Here is a 16,679-nt window from a genome sequence, read left to right on the forward strand (position 1 = left end):
CCCAACTCTCCTAGCTTCCTTTGCAGCTGGAAACCTTCATGCCAACATCTAACTAGCTCCTCCAGCCAGAGACAATTAACACTTGGATTTATTAACAATTAATTCCAATTCTTAGCACCTTCTCTTTGGCCTTGGTTGCTAGGAAACTTGAGTCAATAGAGTAAGACTCAGTATTAATAGAAAGAAGTAGCAGCTGGGTGGGAACTCTACACGGAACTGAATAAACACTCGGAAGGGCCTCTTTCAGAATACCGGGGCTCTTCTGTAAACTTGAGTGCTTATTTTGGAGTTTACAGTTGTAGTCCAGATGCGGGCGGGGGGTTTACAGCCCACCTACCACTCTTGGCTTGGCTTCAGTGTCTCCCTGACCACTTTTCTTTATTGTCCCCTCCGTTTTCATTTCTTTTGGGGGTAGGGCATGAATGGGAGGGCAGGGATTTAACTTTGTTTGTTGTTGCTCCCTGCTTGTAGGGATCACAAAATCCTGCTTGAGTATTTAGAAGGGCCAGCCATGCAGACAGAGGCCTGCCTTGCGTGATGCTCAGTCTTGCTGTCGCAGCTAATGCATTCCTACAGCCCAGGTACATGCCATGCATCAAGCAGGGCTGCCAGGATGACCCATAATTGTGCCTCTGTGTGGTCAGAGGCTGCTGTGGTGTCTGCTGTGCAGGTAGCTAGCTACATGGGTTCTGTCTGCAGCTTCCCTGGCTGGAGATGACCTTTGAAAGAGCTGTGGGGAGCAGCCAGTGCTAGGGACAGAAGATCTGGGGAGCCCAGTACAGGTTCCAGACTCTCCCACACAGCAACTAGTCATCCCCACTCCCAGACACCGCCCAGCTCCCACAAAACTGCTCACCACTCCTCCCTGTGCACACCCTCCAACCCAACTGGATCCTCCTTCAAAACTCAGCTGTTCTCAGCTCCCTTCAGACCTCGACCCCCCCACATACTGAGTTTGTACCCACCTTGTCCTCCTCCCAAAAACCTGCTTCCTCTTAGCTACCCCCATCTTCTACTCAGATAATCCCACATCCCTCCCTTCCCTGTGTAAGCAGGGTCTCACATGACATCTAGTGATGATGTGGAGGAAAAGACTTCAGGAAGAGATCGATGCTGCCCACTCTGCCTAGTTGCACAGTAAATGGACCTGCTTTGCCAAAATGATCGATTCTGGCTGGTTTGGGTTTACAGATCACTCTCTAGTGTTTTGAGTGCATAGGGAGTGGAATGTTATCTGGTTTCCTCCATCCAGCATCTCCCCAGGAACTCTTTCAGTAGACATCCAGCTCCTAGGATGACCAGGTGCCTGGTTTTTGACTGGAATGTCTGGTCGAAAATGGGACCTGGCAGTGTCCAGTCAGATCTACTGACTGGACACCCATAGTCTGGTTACTGTGGGTGGAGAAGGGGCCAGGTCATGACCCACACCAGCCCCTACTCAGCCAAGGTCGTCATCTACCTGCGTCGGGCAGCTGCAGGTCCCAGCTGCGGCTCTGCAGGTGAGTCCCTCCTGACCTGGGTAGGGAGGGGAAGAGCAGCGAGTGATGGAGGGAGGGGGAGAAGAAAAGCAAATTTGGCCACCTCACTGTTGACCCCTTTTTCCAGATCATTTATGAATATGTTGAATAGTACTGGTCCCAGTACAGACCCCAGGGGATACCACTATTTCCCTCTCTGAATTCTGAAAACTGACCATTTATTCCTACCCTTTGTCTCTTATCTTTTAACCAGTTACCAATCCATGAGAGAACCTTCCTGCTTATCCCATGACTGCTTACTTTGTTTAAGAGACTTTGGTGAGGGATCTTGTCAAAGGCTTTCTGAAAATCCAAATACATTATATCCACTGGATCCCCCTTGTCCACATGTTTGTTGACCTCCTCAAAGAATTCTAGTAGATTGGTGAGGCATGATTTCTCTTTACAAAAACCATGTTGACTATTCCCCAACAAATTATGTTCAACTATGAGTCTGACAGTTTTGTTCTTTGCTATCATTTCAACCAGTTTGCCTGGTACTGAAGTCAGGCTTACCGCCCTGTAATTGCCGGGGTCACCTCTGGAGCCCTTTTTAAAAATTGCTGTCACATTAGCTGTCCTCCAGTCATTTGGTACAGAAGCTGATTTAAATGATAGGTTACAGACAACAGTTAGTACTCCTGCAATTTCACATTTGAGTTCCTTCAGAACTCTTGGGTGAATATCATCTGGGTCCTTGTGACTTATTCCTGTTTAGTTTATCAGTTTGTTCCAAAACTTCTCTAATGACACCTCCATCTGGGAGAGTTTCTCAAATTTGTCACCTAAAAAGAGTGGCTCAGGTTTGGGAATCTCCCTGACATTCTCACCTGTGAAGACCAATGCAAAAAATTCATTTTAGTTTCTCCACAATGGCCTTATCTTTGAGTGCTCTTTTAGCAACTCGATCATCCAGTGGCCCCGCTGGTTGTTGAGCAGCCTTCCTGCTTCTGATGTTAAAAAAAAAATTGCTATTACCTTTTGAGTCTTTGGCTAGCCATTCTTCAAATTTTTTTTGGCCTTCCTAATTATATTTTTACACTTCATTTGCCAGGGTTTATGATCCTTCCTGTTTTCCTCATTAGAATTTAACTTCCACTTTTTACAGAATGGCCTTTTGCCTCTCCCTGCTTTACTTTGTTGGTTAGCCACGGTGGCTCTTTTTTGGTTCTCTAACTACGTTTTTTTAATTTGGGTTATACATTTAAGTTGAGCCTCTATTTATGGCATCTTTAAAAAGTTTCTATGCAGCTTGCAGGGATTTCACTTTTGGTGCTGTACCTTTTAATTTCTGTTTCACTAACCTCCTCATTTTTGTGTAGTCCCCCTTTCTGAAATAAAATGCTACCATGGTGGGCTGCTGTGGTGTTTTCCCTGCCAAGCAATATTAAATTTTCTTATATTATGGTCACTATTACCAAGCGGTCCAGCTATATTCACCTCTTGGACCAGATCCTTTGCTCCACTTAGGACTAGATCAAGAATTGCCTCTCCTCTTGTGGGTTCCAGGACTAGCTGCTCCAAGAAGCGGTCATTTAAGGTGTCAAGAAACTTTATCTCTGCATCCCGTCCTGAGGTGATATGTACCCAGTCAATATGAGGATAGTTGAAATCCCCCATTATTATTGAGTATTTTATTTTTATAGCCTCTCTAATCTCCCGGAGCATTTCACAGTCACTATCATCATCCTGGTCAGGGGGTCAGCAATATATCCCTACTGCTCTATTCTTATTATTCAAGCTTGGAATTACTATACATAGAGATTCTGTGGTACAATTTGGTTCATTTAAGATTTTTACTTCATTTGATTCTATGCTTTCTTTCACATATAGTGCCACTCCCTCACCAGCACGACCTGTTCTGTCCTTCCGATACATTTTGTACCATGGTATTACCGATGAAGTGGGTATTCACCCACGAAAGCTTATGCTCCAATACATCTGTTAGTCTATAAAGTGCCACAGGACTCTGCCGCTTTTACAGATCCAGACTAACACGGCTACCCCTCTGATATTTGTGTCCCATTGATTAACTTCATTCCACCATGTTTCTATGATGCCTATTATACCAATATCCTCATTTAATACAAAGCACTCTAGTTCACCTGTCTTATTATTTAGACTTCTAGCATTGGTACACAAGCACTTTAAAAACTTGTCACTTTTTAGCGGTCTCCCATTACATGATGTAATTGAATGGGACTCTTTCATTTGACTGTTTCTCATCAGATCCTACCTGTATTTTATCATCTTCCATCCTCTCCTCCTTACTAGGACACAGACAATCTCCATTAGTAGATCCTTCCCTAAGGGATGTCTCTGTCCGACCCACGTGCTCCTGTGCACTTGTCGGCTTTCCCCCAGCCCTTAATTTAAAAACTGCTCTACGACCTTTTTAATTTCAAGCACCAGCAATCTGGTTCCATTTTGGTTTAGGTGGAGCCCATCCTTCCTGTATAGGCTCCTTTCCCAAAAGTTTCCCTAGTTCCTAATAAATCTAAACCGCTCCTCCCTACACCATTGTCTCATCCACGCACTGAGACCCTGCAGTTCTACCTGTCTAACTGGCCCTGTGCATGGAACTGGAAACATTTCAGAGAATGCTACCATGGAGGTCATGGACTTCAATCCTTACCTAGCAGCCTAAATTTGGCCTCCAGAACCTCTCTTCTATCCTTCCTTATGTCATTGGTACCTACATGTATCACGGCCACCAGCTGCTCCCCAGCATTACACATAAGTCTATCTAGATGTCTTGAGAGATCTGCAACCTTCGCACCAGGCAGGCAAGTCACCATGCGGTTCTCCCGGTCATCGCAAACCCAGCTATCTGTGTTTCTAATGATCAAATCGCCCATAACTATTACTTGTCTCTTCCCAATAACTGGAGTCCCCTCCTCTGGGGAGGTATCCGCAGTGTGAGAGGATACCACAACATGATCTGGAAGGAGTGTCCCAACTATGGGATCATTTCCCTCTGCTCCAGTTGGATGTTCTCCTTCCCTGAGGCTTTCATCCTCCTCAACAGCACAGAGGCTGTCAGACCAGGGGGTGGGACCATACTAATGTCCTAGGACCTAGGGGTGACAGTGGACGAGAAGCTGGATATGAGTCAACAGTGTGCCCTTGTTGCCAAGAAGGCCAATGGCATTTTGGGATGTATAAGTAGGGGCATAGCGAGCAGATCGAGGGACGTGATTGTTCCCCTCTATTCGACATTGGTGAGGCCTTATCTGGAGTACTGTGTCCAGTTTTGGGCCCCACACTACAAGAAGGATGTGGATAAATTGGAGAGAGTCCAGCGAAGGGCAACAAAAATGATTAGGGGTCTAGAACACATGACTTATGAGGAGAGGCTGAGGGAGCTGGGATTGTTTAGCCTGCAGAAGAGAAGAATGAGGGGGGATTTGATAGCTGCTTTCAACTACCTGAAAGGGGGTTCCAAAGAGGATGGCTCTAGACTGTTCTCAATGGTAGCAGATGACAGAACGAGGAGTAATGGTCTCAAGTTGCAGTGGGGGAGGTTTAGATTGGATATTAGGAAAAACTTTTTCACTAAGAGGGTGGTGAAACACTGGAATGCGTTACCTAGGGAGGTGGTAGAATCTCCTTCCTTAGAGGTTTTTAAGGTCAGGCTTGACAAAGCCCTGGCTGGGATGATTTAACTGGGAATTGGTCCTGCTTCGAGCAGGGGGTTGGACTAAATGACCTTCAGGGGTCCCTTCCAACCCTGATATTCTATGATTCTATGATTAATGTGTCCCGGAAAGTCTCATCTATGTACTTCTGTCTCTCTTAGCTCCTCCAACTCAGCCACCCTGGTCTCCAAAGCCCGTACACGGTCTATGAGGGCCAGGAGTTCCTTGAACCGAGTTCACACATCCACCTCCTGCCCATAGGGCAGATAATCATACATGCTGCGTTGGGTGCAATAAACCGGGTAGCCCCCACTCTGTTGGTGGACTTCTGCCTTAATTCTCTTTTTACTCCTGCAGCTTGTTCCTTTGTTGATGTTTTGTTTTTTATCAGGGGGTGTTTTTGGCTTTAAGCGTAAAGAAGTTTAAGGAATGTTGAGTGTATGTAGCGCCCCCCACAATCTCCCCCTGTAAAGTCCTTCGCAAAACTCTCCTGTTAGCCGCTCCTGGTCTTCCTGAGTAGCCCTGTCCTTTGGTTAAGGGTTAATGGGTGCTAAAGGGCATAGGGATCAAAGCCTCATTAAGAAGCTCTCAGTTCTTAGCCTTGCCTAGCAGGCTGCTAGGCTCAGCACCCACACGGTCAGCACACCGTCCCACAAATGAACAGACCACACGGTATATTTCAGTCCAGCAGCAAGCACACCATAACAAACACAAACACACACAACAGACAACACACTTACCCCGAGGGTCACGTAACTGCTCCTCCTTCACCTGGAGAAGTCCCTCGCAAAACTCCCCTGTTAGCCGCTCCTGTTTGCTAGCTGAGGTGGGAAGTAGATTTGGGGGGGGCAGGACCCTGTGTGGAAAATGGAGGGGATATGTGGGGCAGGAAGGCTAGGGCAGGGTGATTAGGACACAGCGGGAAACAGGGCAGGACCCCAGGGGGACAGGGCCAGCTGGGGTGGGTGTAGAACATGGGGGGTGAGGAAGGGCAGGAGGACTAGAGTGGGGGGCAGGCTGAGGGTGCCACTTACTTAGTCATTGCCCAGCCAAGGACTTGACCAGGAAGAGGCTGCTGGGGGCTGGGCCAGGCAATGGGCTTCCACTGGGCCAGGTGCTCCAGCTGCGTGGTCCATGCCAGGGTCTCCGAGCATGTGTAAATATGCACGAGGTGTCCACAATGTGCACCCTGCTTATGTGCGTTAAGTTTGTTAATGTACTTTGAGCAAGTTCTCTTTGAAATGGGACTAGATCAAAGCACATAGAGAAACTGTTAACGTGTGCAGGGTCCGCACCCCAGCTTGCCATGAATCTGCTGCCCTGGGTTGCTGCCTATCTTGCCTGAGGGTGTTGTCATCCCAGCTCAGTTGGCCAGCAGGGAAACGTGGGTGCCAAGGAAGGCGATGGGTTGACGTTTTCAGTTCTTGTCATCTTCATCAGCTGCTCCACGTTAAGCAGCAGAACAAGCTCAGCTAGGAAGATATTCGGAGCTGATGCCAGCAAATGCCTTTGTCAGTACTGGTTTGGTTTCAGAGGCTTTCTTGGTACAGAGAGATGATTAGGCTGGGAGACCTATGAAGTGTGTTTACCGAGGAATGCGGACAGGGAGCTGGCGATCAGGTGGGCACCAGAAACTTTGGTGGTGTGATAAGATTGTCAAAGATGGACGCAGACCGAACATCCAGGCAGAAAGGCTTTGGAACCTAGCTAGCAACCGATCCAGGGGGCTATTGATCTGCAAGGAGGCTGTGGGATTTGCCTTGATGATGATGATATTATCCCTGTTTTGTAGGTGGGGAATCTGGGGATGAAGCAATTTACCCAAGGTAGAGCTGGGACTAGAACCCAGGTCTCCTGACACCTATGCCTCTGCTCTCACCACCAGTCTATACTGCCTCCCTCCAGTGTGCACTCTTAGTAACCATTATTACTGAAGCAGTGTTACACGGCACCAGCCTGCAGATGGGTGACCGCTTGGTTTATCGTCAGTCCTCACTTTTCAACTGAAGTACAGTTCTGCAGCCACTCAGCACTGCCACCCAGTGGCTAAACAGCTACTGTTCACCCTCCGTGCTTGTACTGTAATTATTTCTGGTCTGCTTCAGAAATGGCCCAGGACTGTTTGTTCAAAGATCCAGAACCTCTTATGAAGCACTGTCCCTCATTCTACTTCTGAACCTAAAACCCTGAACTTCAGAATGAGTTGCTGGTCCTGTGCAAAATCAGATGGCAATTCAGGATTTTTTTTTAACCCTTTGGAAACTGCAAATACTGTATATACCCCAACACATGGGTGGACTTTTTCTAAGTTACCATAGTGCAGACTTGAATATGGATGCCCATGTCCCAGAGTTGGCATCTCTACTAGGTGAGTTTTGAAAACATACAAACAAAAAACCTACTTTCCCTAAGGTGTCCAGTGTGATGTTGCTGTGCTAAATTTGTCTCTGCTTGTGGCCGCTCTTTGTTTAGGCCACAGGGTATTCTCAATTAACAGACCCCTTGCTACTTTTGCAGGGGTGTGAATAGAGTAAATACATCTTTGCCATCTCTAATCTCTGTGTGTCCCCTTTTAACTCATTTAATGAAACTGAAAGCAACTGGAGTTTAAATTAAAGACATGTATTCATTTGGGATCCCAAGTGATCAGTTTCTAACCACATAGGTTCATTGTTTATTGGCTTCAGTGCATTTGATGCACCTATTCTCAGACCCTGAGCACCTGAACAATTCACCCTATAGAAACACACTGTTACCAACAAGGGCAAGCTGATGCAATGTGATCACTGAACTCCCCAAGACACAGAATCTGGGGCTCAGCCAGACCACCAGGAATCAGGTGTATAGCCAGCCTCTGGGAACAGCTGTCAGGAATCTGGCCTGTAGCAGAACCCCTCTCTGGGCAACCTACGAGCACAGCTAGCTGGTAGTAAGCTGCCTAATTGGCTACACTTCCTGCTTGGTTAGAAGAATCAGCAGACCAGCTTTTACACCTACCAGCGGCACAACTTCAGTGACTGCTTCTAGTGTTGGTACCTCCTTGTTCCCAGCTTTGCCTCACTCCAAGTGACCTGGTCCTGACCCTTGGCTCTGATTTCTAACTTTGGCTCTGGTGTCGGCCTCAGACCAGAGGCTCTGACTCCTAAGTACTGCTCTAACTACTGGGCATGACTGCCCACATCCCAGTCTCTTCCCGCAGCCCTCAAGGGATGAATAGATTCTAAGGCTAGAAGGGATCACGATGACCAACTCCTTATAGCACAGGCAGACAGACAACTTCCACAAAATAGTTCTGTTTGAACTGCAACATACCTCCTGGACTAAAAATGGCCAGTGAGGGAGAATCCACCAGGGCCCTTGACGAGTTGTTCTAATGGCTAATTGCCCTTCCTTAGTTTGAGTCTGAACTTGTCTAGCTTCAACTTCCAGCCATTGCAGTGCTCCTCTCCAGATCTCACAGGAGATTGCTGATGCCCACCCAGATCCTCATGGAGCAGCTCTCGGGACACTGCAGAAGATCTTGGAGATCCTGCAGGGGGTTACATGCCTCCTCCACCACCCCCTTCTCTGCACATCTGAGCAGTTTCAGCTGTGGAAACCCTGCCCTTTATTCCCATGGCTGGTGTGGTGCCCCACACATCTAGGGACCTTCCAAAGTCATTGGTGAAGGGCCTTAGTTGCTTAGTGGTGACATTCCAGCAACTTTCCACTGTTTCCCCCCAAGGTGCTTCTGCATGGTGGATGTGCTATGGGGGTCAGCCCTATATGCGGCAAGCAGTAATGCTCCTGTAAATGACTTCTGTCCCCCCACATACAGCAGTGCTCTCCTCTCACTTGCCACTCCGAACGGGCCGGCTGGTTAGCCGGTCACACAACAGGCAGCAGCAGCTGAGGGCATTGCTGTGCAGGGGGAGCTGACCATAGCCGGGAAATGGATTTGGATCCTCCTGCCACTCAGCAGATTCCCCCCGCAGAAAAGTGAGAGGCTCTTGGGAGGTGATGAGAAGAGCAGGTGGGGGAGGGATGGATTATGGGCCCCAATTCACTTGGTTTCCTCCATTGGATCTGGGGCTGTGGGAGCTCTTGGCCATGGAAACTCTGCCTGGATGTAGGGGGAGCTGTAGGAGTGGATAAGGGTGGGACGAGGATCGGGGATGGGTGAAGGATGTGTGGATTCAATGCACAAGGAAGCCTCTGCTATCAGCGCTCATTGGAGCGGTGGCTGCAAGTTAAAGCTAGTGGAGGGAAGACCATGGCATCACCTCCTCTAGCGGTGACCGCCTGCTCCCGAGCAGATAGCCGTGCATATAAAAAAAGATTGCTTAGCCTGCCCTCCTGTTCAGTAGGGGGCAGTCACATCCAAGCACACTAGTCAGTCTGTTATTGGGGACCCATTACATTTTACATGGGGAACCCCATTTGTGACTCCACCATTGCCCCTGTGGATGATTTAATTGGGGATCGGTCCTGCTTTGAGCAGGAGGTTGGACTAGATGACTTCCTGAGGTCCCTTCCAACCCTGAGATTCTATGTAGGAAAGAATTAGGATCCCAAGTTTCTGGTCAATGTTGTTCTTTAGCTGACTCCTTTCTTCTAGCGTTAAAGGCTTTGCAGTATGAGGGATCTGAATATGTTATGGCTATAGCCTTACCTGAGTTATGATTGTTGCAGAGAGTATATATACTTCAGGACTCTCCTCTGAACCTTGTGATACAGCATGGCCAGAAGACAGCAGGATAGTGACATAGGAGAGAAATGTAAGTCCCAGGATGAGTCATTGGAGCAGAGGAGAATTTGGAGAAGAGCCGTGGCTGGCTAGAAGACCAAGACCCTAGGTAAAGAGACACCCGGCTTGTGCAGAGAGAGAAAGAGAGAGGTCAGGAAGCCCCACAAGCTGAAGAGCAGGAGAGGGAAGTAGCCCAGGGGAAGGAAGCACTAGTTCAAGTGGTTTACCGCTATCCCTAGGGCCCTGGGCTGGGACCCAGAGTAGAGGGCGGGCTCTGGTCCCTTCCTCTCCACTACCCTTCTCTGGGTTACTAGTGGGACAGTAAATACCCTAGTTCAGGGGCAGGAAACTGTGCCCTGAACCCCCCCATCATAAATATAAAGGGAAGGGTCATCACCTTTCTGTATACAGAACTATAAAAACCCTCTTGGCCAGAGGCAAAACTCTTTCACCTGTAAAGGGTTAAGAAGCTAAGACAACCTCGCTGGGACCTGACCAAAATGACCAATGAGGAGACAAGATACTTTCAAAGCTGGGGGGGGGGGGCAAAGGCTCTGTCTGTCTGTGAGATGCTTTCGCAGGGCACAGATCAGGAATGCTCTTCAGAACTCCTGTAAAAAGTTAGTAAGCAATCTAGCTAGAAATGCATTATATTTCTTTTGTTTAATGACTGGTAAAATAGCTGTGCTGAATGGAATGTATATTCCTGTTTTTGTGTCTTTTTGTAACTTAATGTTTTGCTTAGAGGGATTCTCTATATTTTGAATCTGATTACCCTGTAAGGTATTTACCATTCTGATTTTACAGAGGTGATACAGAGGTGATCAAGTTGCAGTGGGGGAGGTTTAGATTGGATATTAGGAAAAACTTTTTCACTAAGAGGGTGGTGAAACACTGGAATGCGTTACCTAGGGAGGTGGTAGAATCTCCTTCCTTAGAGGTTTTTAAGGTCAGGCTTGACAAAGCCCTGGCTGGGATGATTTAACTGGGAATTGGTCCTGCTTCGAGCAGGGGGTTGGACTAGATGACCTTCTCGGGTCCCTTCCAACCCTTATATTCTATGATTCTTTTACCTTTTCTTTAATTAAAATTCTTCTTTTAAGAACCTGATTGCTTTTTCATTGTTCTTAAGATCCAATTGTTTGCGTCTGTGTTCACCTGTACCAATTGGTGAGGATATTCTTATCAAGCCTTCCCCAGGAAAGGGGGTGTAAGGCTTGGGGGGATATTTTGGGGGGAAGACGTCTCCAAGTGGGCTCTTTTCCTGTTCCTTGTTTAACATGCTTGGTGGTGGCAGCATAGGGTTCAAGGACAAGGCAAAGTTTGTACCTTGGGGAAGTTTTTTAACCTAAGCTGGTAAGAATAAGTGTAGGGGGTCTTTCATGCAAGTCCCCACATCTGTACCCTAGAGTTCAGAGTGGGGAAGGAACCTTGACACCCCCCAAGAAGAGGAAGCTTGGGACCCATCATAATCGTACCAGCAATTTGCCACAACCTGCAAATCTAGGTTGTTTTGGTGAGACTTGCATCTTTCTGGCACTTTGTCGTGCTTAGAGCCCACAATGATTTATGAAGATGGACAGACATAATTATTCCTAGTTTTCACATTGGGAAACCAAGGCAAAGAGTGGTCAGGTGACGTAGCACACTCGACGGTCTGCAGCGGAGCTGGGAACAGGACACAGGCTGTTGCAGTCCTATACTGCTACCCTATCCGCTGGATCACACGGCTGCTGGAGTAAATGCCAGTAACACTATTCGCATCAGAGGCCAAAGCTGCTGTTGGTGTCTGAATCTAGAGCCGTTTGCGGAGAACAAAATGCTAAGAGGCAAGAAGACGAGGATTAAAACACCACCACCACCACCACATTTAATTTTTGCCACAAATTATCTGCATCTTTAAAGTTTTTCTCCATGTTGCATATTTTTTCCCCCTGCGGTCCTTGGTTCTGCACATCAGTGTCATGGAATCCCGTGAAATGAATTATTAAACTAAAGACAGACAAAATGTGGTAGGACAGGCTAGGGTTAAATTTTGCTGGGCTTCCCTTGTTGCTGGCTGTTGGGAACTGAGATGCAGGGCTCTGATTCAGGAAGAAACCACATGTAGCCAATGCTGCTATTGAGCAATGTTGCAGAACTCTCCTGAAAACTGACCTCCTGTGACTTCGCCCAGGGGTGTTTGTCTCTGGATCAAGGCCTTAGGTGGAATTAGATGGAAATAGCAGGGCTGATGGATTTAAATTTGACCTTCTTTTAAAGTGACACTTGCTGTTTAAAGTAAGATTCCCTAGTAGTGCAAAAAACATCAGCTTTTCAAATGTTAGGGCTGTAGTAACCATGTTTAAAATTCCCTTTCCTTAACCCATTGGCTAGACACTCCTATTACCAGGTCTCCAGGCAAGCTCCATTCAAGTTAGCCAGGAGCAGGGAGATGTGGGTAAATAAGAACACTGCACTCTAAGCCACTGTCGGAAGAGAGGATACTGGGCTAGATGGACCATTGGTGGGACCCAGTATGGCCGTTCTTAAGCACAAGTGAGTTGCATAGCTTCAATCCCCTGCTGGTGGGTCATAAGAATATGGAATGAATCTACAGCCAGGCCACTGTCATGTGGGCAGCTCACCCAAAACAGGTAGAACATGTAGACTAGATCTTGGAGCCTCTGCTCCAAAGCCCCAGGTCTCTACTGCTTGTGTGGAAAAGAGGCTCACCTGTAGGTGCAAATAGTATCAAGTCTTATGCTCATTCTTTATTTACAGGCACCAAGCCACTAGGTGGCAGCTTGATCACCAACACTTGAGCAGTTCTGATTTCATCCAGCAGAAGGCAGTGGTGAAGAATGTAGACCAGCCAGTGCTTTGTCGGGCTAGGGCAGTGGTTCCCAAACTTGAACAACCCGTGAACCCCTTTCACTAAAATGTCAGGTTTAACTTATAAAAGCAGTGATCTTGGAAATATACAATTTGTTTTTATGACATGCTTATTACGCCCTATTTATTATTAATTATTTAGCGTTACAGTATTTTTATTACATTCTGAAAACGGCAACACTCTTCCAAGATCTCACTTTTGTAGCTTGTATCACTTTGAATAAGCCTGTTTGTTATAAGACAAGGCTCCTAGGTTTCATCAAGGAGTATGAGATGTGAAACAGCAGGAAGGGATTTAAGACGCCAACTCAGAGTTCCTCCAACACAAGCATTCGGGTCTTGAGCAGTCCAGGCAAACGACACACGTTACAACAAAAGCTTAATTTTAAAAACACACTAGCTGCCTATTTAATTCTAAAAACAGCAAAAAATATCCACCTCCCTTTCCATTTCTTATAAGGATTCTTGAAGTTTAAATCTCCTCAGTGTGATAGATATGCTTGCTTTGATCTGCTGAGCTCTTGGAAGTCCAGGGACTCTGGGCTGCTGGCCCTGTGCTGCCCGGGGTCCCTAGGGACAGTTCTGTCCGCCATTAGGGAATTTTTTCCCAAGAACCCCCTGTAACATTTTGTGAACCCCCAGGGGTTCACAAACCCCAGTTTGGGAACCACTGGGCTAGGGGATGCAAGGAATAGCACCAGGTATAGACACATCAATTGTGCATGGGTATTTAAAATGTCTGTGGCTAGCTTTCACCCATCCTAGAAGCTGGGATTTTAGGACTATTTGTGTGAGGCTCCTGTGACTGACAATTTACACACAAATATTTATTGGAGAGACATTTGAAATCTGAAAACCTCATTTTTAAGGCAGGTTCTTTGAGATGGTAGTGAAACTTGGGGCTGTTCATGCTTGAGAGACTCCCGTTGATGTGTGACCAATCCAGCTGTATAAAATCCTGCAGTGTCAGCTCAGAGGTCTGTGTGCACCTCTTTCTGATTTTTACTTTGGGTGGGTGATGATGTACCAGTAGCTCAAAACGTCAGAGTGAATCTTAATGAAAACTTCTATGACCGCACCTGGTTTTGTATGGAAGTCCCAAGAAACCACCAAATTTCACTAGACACCATTAACATAACCCCAGCCTTGCTTGAAACTTGGCTAAAAGTCTTGGCAAACTCAGAGATGCTTTGTGAAACTATGGGAAATTTGGACTGAGGTTTGCCAGAAAACCCCAAGCTCCTTGGACTGGGGGTTTTGTTATGAAAGTTACTTCCAACTCCATTGACTGGTGTTCTGGGGAACATTGATGTGTTGCTTATTTTTCATATGGAAGCAATGGAAAGAAACAAAAATACAAAATTGATTGATTTTGAAAATGTGCTTGTTTTCATTGCACGTATAAAATCCTATTTCAAGAGGAGAAAAATTCCAAGTTGCTTTCCCCATGGTCATTAACAAAAGACTCGGAGCAAAGTGGTTAATAGCATAAGGAGCTTAGGTTAATTATTAAGCTTGCCCTATGGATAGCTCTGAGCTTTTACTATGATAGGCATCCAACCTGCACACAAACTAGTCTGGTAAGTTACAGCACGACATGATTCAGTTACCTGCAGAGCAATTAGAGTTAGTGCTTGGAACACCCTTGTCCCAGAACAGCAACAAAATTGAACCAAGCTGTCAGGTTCCAAAGGGGTGAAACCAGAAAAGTTATTCTGAAACCAGAGGTACCTGTGTGCATCTCTCATCTGAGCAATGGAAGAAAAGCACGCAGGAAAAGGTAAGCAGTATTGTCGTCGTCTTTGTGTGTGTGTGTGTCTTTGTGTATCACTTCAAATGCAAGGTCACTGTGAGTACAGGTTGTAGAATCTGGTCAGTAGTGATTGCGGTTGCATTCGTTGAGAAATGTAAGGAGGAGCCATCAACCACTGATTGCATTGTAAAGTGGCAGAGCTCGTACCACAAAAGATAGAAGCAAGCTAGTTTGTGGATGTTTTCCATGACTATAGTGTTCACATATGAATATCTAATCTCCATCAGAACCTGGAAGCAGGAGGAGCAGAGGGAAGGGAACATATATTCCTGAACATTTGTATACTTAAGTTGAGAGAACCTGGCAGTTTTCTCTTTCTGCTGTTTACCTACCAGGGCCGGCTACAAAACTCATGATTTTTAGCCACTGCTCTGCTACAGACTCACCGTGGGACATTGTACTAAGTCACTTACCTCCAGGGGTGCTGGAACAATGTGTATAGTGAAGGTGCTGAGAGCCAACCAAACTGTAAACCCTGTATATGAAGGAAACCACTTCAAGCTGGGGATGCAGCTGCACCCCTAGTTCCAGCACCTATGCTTATCTCTCTGTGACATCTGTAAAAGAGAGGCTACAATATGTATCTGCTTCAAGCAGGGATGTTCGGAGACCCAATGAATTAACTGAAGTGTGTGCGGCATGTTGGGACCCTGGGATGAAGTGCCATGTAAGCTATTAACGGCCATGCACGGCTGCCAGATTGAAAGGGGGATGTCATTCAAACAATCCACTTGGTTGATCTCAATAGGACCAGCAGAAGGCTTAAAGTTTCCAATGTGCCTGTCACGGTTTCCCCGTCTAACCGCAGCTCTGTCCCGTTTGTGGCCTTTCTGAGTGCCCCCCTCAGGTGTCAGCCTTTTGCCTTTCCCTATCTTGCAGTGAAATCCCACAGTTCTCCCGCTCCTAGAGTGGGTCCTAGGCTGCAAAATCCTATGTATCTCCTGCGCTCAGGGCTTAATTTGTGCCAGGGCTGAGCCATGGCACCTCAAGGCTTGGCAAGTCATAGCCCTGGCACCTCAGAACTGATGCGGGAAGCCCAGAATATAAAAAAATGGCTTGACCCCCCCCCTACCCCTAGCACCTCTTTCATTACAAATTAAACACAGACTGTGCTTATCTGGCCGGTCCAACCCGTGGTTCTTCCCTTTGGCAGTCTGTGACCAGTGGTGCGCAGGGCCACCTGGTCGGCCGTTGTGTTGCTTGTTTTGCAGTAGGAACAGAGAGTACAGAGAGGAAAAAATTATTCTTGAGCAGCCTATGCACCCGCCTCTCTTTAGAGCCTTGCAAATCCGCAGATATCCATGGGCCGTTTTTGCGGATCATGGATTGGCTGCAGATACAAGTTTTGGATCAAAAAAGAACGAGATAAGTTCACGGAGGCTGGGTCCATCAATGGCTATTAGCCAGGATGGGCAGGGATGGTGTCCCTAGCCTCTTGTTTGACAGAAGCTGGGAATGGGCGACGGGGATGGATCACTTGATGATTACCCCTTCTGTTCATTCCCTCTGGGGCACCTGGCACTGTTGGAAGACAGGATACTGGGCTAGATGGACCTTTGGTCTGACCCAGTATGGCCATTCTTATGTTCTTAACTGTGCAGGGCTCTACCTATACAGGCTTACCATCCCCCGAGGGTAACCTAGGCTGCCCTAACTGCTTTATAGGTTCCCAGCATGTCTGTGTCTCAGCCTGGTTCCCTCAAACAACACCCCTTCTCTTGAAAGTGTGTTCCTTTCTAAACCTGCCCCAGGTATTCTGCTCTCCTGGGTTCTAGTCTTGGCTCTGCCACTGACCTGTTCTGTGACCATGGACAAGCCCTTCAGCCCTCCATATCTATTTCCCCCCCACACTGTCTGTCCATCTTATTTATTTAGACTGTAAATTCCTTGGGGCCTGGGCTGTCTGTACAAAGGGCCCTAATTTCGGTTGGGACCTCTAGGTGCTACCATAATAATCATCGTGAATTACACCTTCCAATTAGCTCCTTGTCTTGCTCTAGCCCTGCTTTCCTGTTTTCTCGACGCGTGAGTTGCACCAGAATTGAGACGCTAAGACTCTGAGCCTCCTCTGATTGTTCCCCAGGCAGTAATATCCCCATTTTATAGATAGG

The 16,679-nt window shown here is 47.0% G+C and overlaps 1 protein-coding gene across 8 annotated transcripts in view; it reads left to right on the plus strand.

Moving 5' to 3' along the window:
- The first annotated feature begins 14,308 nt into the window (after window positions 1-14,308).
- The window catches only part of PKHD1 (PKHD1 ciliary IPT domain containing fibrocystin/polyductin), a 417,278-nt gene continuing 414,907 nt past the window's right edge, over window positions 14,309-16,679 (plus strand). For all 8 annotated transcript variants that reach the window (XR_007356005.2, XR_007356007.2, XM_048845758.2 and 5 more), the window contains exon 1: window positions 14,309-14,535. The gene's annotated coding sequence lies outside the window, so the exon portion shown is untranslated. The remainder of the gene's footprint in view (window positions 14,536-16,679) is intronic.

Source organism: Caretta caretta, chromosome 3 (assembly GCF_965140235.1).
Source record: "Caretta caretta isolate rCarCar2 chromosome 3, rCarCar1.hap1, whole genome shotgun sequence".
NCBI classification, from domain to species: domain Eukaryota; kingdom Metazoa; phylum Chordata; order Testudines; family Cheloniidae; genus Caretta; species Caretta caretta.